Raw genomic sequence first — 7500 nt, forward strand, 5'->3', positions numbered from 1 at the left:
AGGGAGGTCCGATCCCCGCGCGGTCGACGGCAGGCGGTAGGGCTCGGAGGGGCGCGGCCTGGTCCGCGAGTGCCCCGGCGCCGCCCCTCTGCCCGTCCGAGGGACAGTAGGAAATGGCCATACCGCTTTCCGGCCGATTGCCGCCGGACGTCCGGCCGCATTCGCTCGGTCTGCGCGGCCGGCGGTAGCCGGGGGCGAGGGGCATCGGGCGGTGGCGGAACCAGGCCGGCCCGACCGCTGGGGGCCGCCCGGGCGACGTTTGAATCTGTCGGGTCGGACCGCCGAATCCCGCGGGATTTCGGGATCGAATCTGCGGGTGGAATCGGCACCTCGTCCCGCTGTCCGGTTCCCCCCCGTCGACTGCAACGGGTTTCCGAGGCCCGTCGGTCAGGCGCGGTTCGCTCCGCAATCCGCCGGCCGATCGGCACCGGGCGGGGCTCTACGGAAAGAGGGGACCCTCCGGCGTCGAGTGCCGGCGCACCGACCCCGCAGGCTGACCGGGAAGGTTAAGACTCACCCCGCTGAATGCCCGGCCCCGGGCACCCTCCGGCGCCGGGGCCATAACTTCGGGGAGGGAGGTCCGAGCTCCGCGCGGTCGACGGCAGGTGAAAGGGGCCGGTGCGCCGCGGAAGGCGACAGCAGTCCCGTCAGGCTGCACCTCTGCTCGGGCGAACGGCGTCAGGAAAAGGGGAGAGCACTTCCCCACCGATAGCTCCGGAACGCCCGGACCCATTGGCCCGCGGCACCGGTGGCTGCTAGAGGGCCTCCGGCGCCGTCAGCCGGGGTACGTCCCAGGCCGGCCGGACGGCGGGCAGCCGGAGGCAACGGCCTGGAACGGAGCCAGACTTGAGTCGTTCCGTGTGCCGTGGGCAAAAAGGCAGGGCTGCGGGTCAGCGCAGTTTGGCAAACCTAGCCGCAAGTGCGGGAAGGGCGGAGGAGCACACGGACGCCGCCTTCCCAAACTGAGCCCAAAGTGCCCAGGCATGCCCCCTTGATCTCGCCTAATCAGTGAGCCCAAAATAATTTCAGAGTGTGGAAACCTGATCCAAAAAGGTCGAAAAGAACGGCCAGAGATCAAGTCCGAAAGGGGAAATCAGTAACAAGCAAGCAGAGTAATCATTAACCAAAAAGCGCAAAATTATGTTAAAAGTGTGAAATCATTAACCAAAAAGTCGAAAATAATGTCCAGAGACCAAGTCCGAAAGTACAAATAATTAACCAGTAAGCAGAGTCATCATTAACCAAAAATCGCAAAAGTAAGTAAAAAGTGTGAAATCATTAACCAAAAATCGCAAAAGTAAGTAAAAAGTGTGAAATCATTAACCAAAAACTCGAAAATAATGTCCAGAGACTAAGTCCGAAAGGGCAAATGGTTAACCAGTAAGCAGAGTAATCATTAACCAAAAATCGCAAAAGTAAGTAAGAAGTGTGAAATCATTAACCAAAAATCGCAAAAGTAAGTAAAAAGTGTGAAATCATTAACCAAAAACTCGAAAATAATGTCCAGAGACCAAGTCCGAAAGGGCAAATGGTTAACCAGTAAGCAGAGTAATCATTAACCAAAAAGGGCAAAAGTAAGTAAAAAGTATGAAATCATTAACCAAAAAGCACAAAATTAAGTTAAAAGTGTGAAATCATTAACCAAAAAGTCGAAAATAATCTCCAGAGACTAAGTGCGAAAGGGCAAATGGTTAACCAGTAAGCAGAGTCATCATTAACCAAAAATCGCAAAAGTAAGTAAAAAGTGTGAAATCATTAACCAAAAACCCGAAAATAATGTCCAGAGACTAAGTCCAAAAGGGCAAATGGTTAACCAGTAAGCAGAGTAATCATTAACCAAAAATCGCAAAAGTAAGTAAAAAGTGTGAAATCATTAACCAAAAACTCGAAAATAATCTCCAGAGACTAAGTCCGAAAGGGCAAATGGTTAACCAGTAAGCAGAGTAATCATTAACCAAAAGGCGCAAAAGTAAGTAAAAAGTATGAAATCATTAACCAAAAAGCGCAAAAATATGTTAAAAGTGTGAAATCATTAACCAAAAAGTCGAAAATAATGTGCAGAGACTAAGTCCGAAAGGGCAAATGGTTAACCAGTAAGCAGAGTAATCATTAACCAAAAAGCGCAAAAATATGTTAAAAGTGTGAAATCATTAACCAAAAACTCGAAAATAATGTGCAGAGACTAAGTCCGAAAGGGCAAATGGTTAACCAGTAAGCAGAGTAATCATTAACCAAAAATCGCAAAAGTAAGTAAAAAGTGTGAAATCATTAACCAAAAACTCGAAAATAATCTCCAGAGACTAAGTCCGAAAGGGCAAATGGTTAACCAGTAAGCAGAGTAATCATTAACCAAAAGGCGCAAAAGTAAGTAAAAAGTATGAAATCATTAACCAAAAAGCGCAAAAATATGTTAAAAGTGTGAAATCATTAACCAAAAAGTCGAAAATAATGTGCAGAGACTAAGTCCGAAAGGGCAAATGGTTAACCAGTAAGCAGAGTAATCATTAACCAAAAAGCGCAAAAATATGTTAAAAGTGTGAAATCATTAACCAAAAACTCGAAAATAATGTGCAGAGACTAAGTCCGAAAGGGCAAATGGTTAACCAGTAAGCAGAGTAATCATTAACCAAAAAGCTTAAAAATATGTTAAAGTGTGAAATCATTAACCAAAAACTCGAAAATAATCTCCAGAGACTAAGTCCGAAAGGGCAAATGGTTAACCAGTAAGCAGAGTAATCATTAACCAAAAAGGGCAAAAGTAAGTAAAAAGTATGAAATCATTAACCAAAAAGCACAAAATTAAGTTAAAAGTGTGAAATCATTAACCAAAAACTCGAAAATAATGTGCAGAGACTAAGTCCGAAAGGGCAAATGGTTAACCAGTAAGCAGAGTAATCATTAACCAAAAAGCGCAAAATTATGTTAAAAGTGTGAAATCATTAACCAAAAACTCGAAAATAATGTCCAGAGACCAAGTCCGAAAGTACAAATAATTAACCAGTAAGCAGAGTCATCATTAACCAAAAATCGCAAAAGTAAGTAAAAAGTGTGAAATCATTAACCAAAAATCGCAAAAGTAAGTAAAAAGTGTGAAATCATTAACCAAAAACTCGAAAATAATCTCCAGAGACTAAGTCCGAAAGGGCAAATGGTTAACCAGTAAGCAGAGTAATCATTAACCAAAAATCGCAAAAGTAAGTAAAAAGTGTGAAATCATTAACCAAAAATCGCAAAAGTAAGTAAAAAGTGTGAAATCATTAACCAAAAACTCGAAAATAATGTCCAGAGACCAAGTCCGAAAGGGCAAATGGTTAACCAGTAAGCAGAGTAATCATTAACCAAAAAGGGCAAAAGTAAGTAAAAAGTATGAAATCATTAACCAAAAAGCACAAAATTAAGTTAAAAGTGTGAAATCATTAACCAAAAAGTCGAAAATAATCTCCAGAGACTAAGTGCGAAAGGGCAAATGGTTAACCAGTAAGCAGAGTAATCATTAACCAAAAATCGCAAAAGTAAGTAAAAAGTATGAAATCATTAACCAAAAAGCACAAAATTAAGTTAAAAGTGTGAAATCATTAACCAAAATGTCGAAAACAATGTCCAGAGACTAAGTCCGAAAGGGCAAATGGTTAACCAGTAAGCAGAGTAATCATTAACCAAAAAGGGCAAAAGTAAGTAAAAAGTATGAAATCATTAACCAAAAAGCACAAAATTAAGTTAAAAGTGTGAAATCATTAACCAAAATGTCGAAAACAATGTCCAGAGACTAAGTCCGAAAGGGCAAATGGTTAACCAGTAAGCAGAGTAATCATTAACCAAAAATCGCAAAAGTAAGTAAAAAGTGTGAAATCATTAACCAAAAACCCGAAAATAATGTCCAGAGACTAAGTCCGAAAGGGCAAATGGTTAACCAGTAAGCAGAGTAATCATTAACCAAAAGGCGCAAAAGTAAGTAAAAAGTATGAAATCATTAACCAAAAAGCGCAAAAATATGTTAAAAGTGTGAAATCATTAACCAAAAAGTCGAAAATAATGTGCAGAGACTAAGTCCGAAAGGGCAAATGGTTAACCAGTAAGCAGAGTAATCATTAACCAAAAAGCGCAAAAATATGTTAAAAGTGTGAAATCATTAACCAAAAACTCGAAAATAATGTGCAGAGACTAAGTCCGAAAGGGCAAATGGTTAACCAGTAAGCAGAGTAATCATTAACCAAAAATCGCAAAAGTAAGTAAAAAGTATGAAATCATTAACCAAAAAGCACAAAATTAAGTTAAAAGTGTGAAATCATTAACCAAAATGTCGAAAACAATGTCCAGAGACTAAGTCCGAAAGGGCAAATGGTTAACCAGTAAGCAGAGTAATCATTAACCAAAAAGGGCAAAAGTAAGTAAAAAGTATGAAATCATTAACCAAAAAGCACAAAATTAAGTTAAAAGTGTGAAATCATTAACCAAAATGTCGAAAACAATGTCCAGAGACTAAGTCCGAAAGGGCAAATGGTTAACCAGTAAGCAGAGTAATCATTAACCAAAAATCGCAAAAGTAAGTAAAAAGTGTGAAATCATTAACCAAAAACCCGAAAATAATGTCCAGAGACTAAGTCCGAAAGGGCAAATGGTTAACCAGTAAGCAGAGTAATCATTAACCAAAAATCGCAAAAGTAAGTAAAAAGTATGAAATCATTAACCAAAAAGCACAAAATTAAGTTAAAAGTGTGAAATCATTAACCAAAATGTCGAAAACAATGTCCAGAGACTAAGTCCGAAAGGGCAAATGGTTAACCAGTAAGCAGAGTAATCATTAACCAAAAAGGGCAAAAGTAAGTAAAAAGTATGAAATCATTAACCAAAAAGCACAAAATTAAGTTAAAAGTGTGAAATCATTAACCAAAATGTCGAAAACAATGTCCAGAGACTAAGTCCGAAAGGGCAAATGGTTAACCAGTAAGCAGAGTAATCATTAACCAAAAATCGCAAAAGTAAGTAAAAAGTGTGAAATCATTAACCAAAAAGCGCAAAAATATGTTAAAAGTGTGAAATCATTAACCAAAAACTCGAAAATAATGTGCAGAGACTAAGTCCAAAAGGGCAAATGGTTAACCAGTAAGCAGAGTAATCATTAACCAAAATGCGCAAAAGTAAGTAAAAAGTGTGAAATCATTAACCAAAAATCGCAAAAGTAAGTAAAAAGTGTGAAATCATTAACCAAAAACTCGAAAATAATCTCCAGAGACTAAGTCCGAAAGGGCAAATGGTTAACCAGTAAGCAGAGTAATCATTAACCAAAAATCGCAAAAGTAAGTAAAAAGTGTGAAATCATTAACCAAAAACTCGAAAATAATGTCCAGAGACTAAGTCCAAAAGGGCAAATGGTTAACCAGTAAGCAGAGTAATCATTAACCAAAAAGCGCAAAAGTAAGTAAAAAGTATGAAATCATTAACCAAAAACTCGAAAATAATGTGCAGAGACTAAGTCCGAAAGGGCAAATGGTTAACCAGTAAGCAGAGTAATCATTAACCAAAAAGCGCAAAAATATGTTAAAAGTGTGAAATCATTAACCAAAAACTCGAAAATAATGTCCAGAGACTAAGTCCGAAAGGGCAAATGGTTAACCAGTAAGCAGAGTAATCATTAACCAAAATGCGCAAAAGTAAGTAAAAAGTGTGAAATCATTAACCAAAAATCGCAAAAGTAAGTAAAAAGTGTGAAATCATTAACCAAAAACTCGAAAATAATCTCCAGAGACTAAGTCCGAAAGGGCAAATAATTAACCAGTAAGCAGAGTAATCATTAACCAAAAAGCGCAAAAATATGTTAAAAGTGTGAAATCATTAACCAAAAACTCGAAAATAATGTCCAGAGACTAAGTCCGAAAGGGCAAATAATTAACCAGTAAGCAGAGTAATCATTAACCAAAAAGCGCAAAAGTAAGTAAAAAGTGTGAAATCATTAACCAAAAAGTCGAAAATAATGCCCAGAGACTAAGTCCGAAAGGGCAAATGGTTAACCAGAAAATCCGTCGAATAATGTCCAGAGACTAAGTCCGAAAGGGCAAATGGTTAACCAGTGGAAGGGCGATCAAGCGGAAAAATTTGCCCCGGTTACCCGGGATGGAGTTCCAGAGGTCCGGCCAGAGTTGTCAAATTCGTCCCGCTGATCGGACGCTTGTCATTCGGGTGGCTGGGGGTTGGCGGGGTATCTGCACAGTAGTAGGAGGTGGCAAGTCGGGACTTGGACGTTTATTCCAAGAGTCCACCCGAGCCTCCAGGTCTGCAGAGACCGACCCTAGCTGCCGCCCAACCGACTTTTAAGCCTTTTTCGGATGGGGATTTTTTCCCATTTTCGTCCATTTTTCGGGTTTTCTGTCGGGCTTAATAGGCGGCAGCCTGACCCCCGGCCGAGGCGGGGGGCGCACTCTCCCTTGCGTAAGGGTCCGGATTTGCCCCGGAAAGTGCCCCCGACGGCCTCCCGACCCGGGTGCCTGCAGGGCGGGGGAAAGGGTAGTCCCAGCCGCAGGAAATCATTAACCAAAAGACTTAGCCGTCGGGGCAGAGGCTAAGACCCGGGCTGGTGAAATCATTAACCAAAAGGAATGCACCCTTTTCCGAAAGTGCAGGCCGAAATAAGGCGAGCCTTGGGCCGGGAAGGCCAAAACCCCCAACTCATGGAAGTGTATGGGGTCGGACTCGGCGACTTTCCCGGGCCCCGAGTTGACCTTTCCCCACGGGGGCGGTCAAGTTGCTCCCGCCAAGAGGGCACGTTGCATTTGCTGCCGCTCTAGTCCCCGGGCTAGTTAATCAGTTGCCGTCGGAAGTCCCGATGCCGAAATGAAAAATGGCCGTTGCGGCGATTTGGCGCCTCATTTTCGGAAGGACTACCGGCAGGCAACCCGCCGAATTGACACTTGCGATTCGGGTGGCTGGGGGTTGGCGGGGTACCCGGAGATTTTCGGGAACTCGATTTTCAGAACTTTTGCTGGCAGCGGTTGCACTTGCAAAGTGGCCGAAGAAGTGCTCCCTCAAGGAAGGACCTTCTTTTGAAATAAAAGACCTTCCGAAGAGTGCCTGGAAGTCATTTATGAGCATTTAAGGGTAAATCTGGCGGACTTTCCATGCTCTGTTGCCGGCTCTGAAATATCGCACAGTTGGGTCTAGGCCGGTAGACTGGCTGTGAAAACAGACAAAGTGTTTTGGCGAGCGAGAGAAAACAAGGCCTTGGAACAGATTGGGGGGTGCGGAGGCACACCACACCCACAGGAAAAGAATTAATAAAAAAAAAACCAAAGTCTTATGACATGTCTGTTGGTACAGTGAGAAAAGCAAAGAAGGGAGGCTGCGATGGCAGAGCAAAGCCGACCTTCATACAGATATACATGTCAAAGAAAGAAACTATGCCCGCAAAAGACTTGGTGCGAAATAACAAGGCTCCTTGTGAACGGTTATCTTTGTCTGTCAGGCGCAGATTGTGGCGGCGTCGCCTGGTTTCCTTGGGTTGCACTA

The sequence above is a fragment of the Heterodontus francisci genome, unplaced genomic scaffold, assembly GCF_036365525.1.
Source record: "Heterodontus francisci isolate sHetFra1 unplaced genomic scaffold, sHetFra1.hap1 HAP1_SCAFFOLD_987, whole genome shotgun sequence".
NCBI lineage: Eukaryota > Metazoa > Chordata > Chondrichthyes > Heterodontiformes > Heterodontidae > Heterodontus > Heterodontus francisci.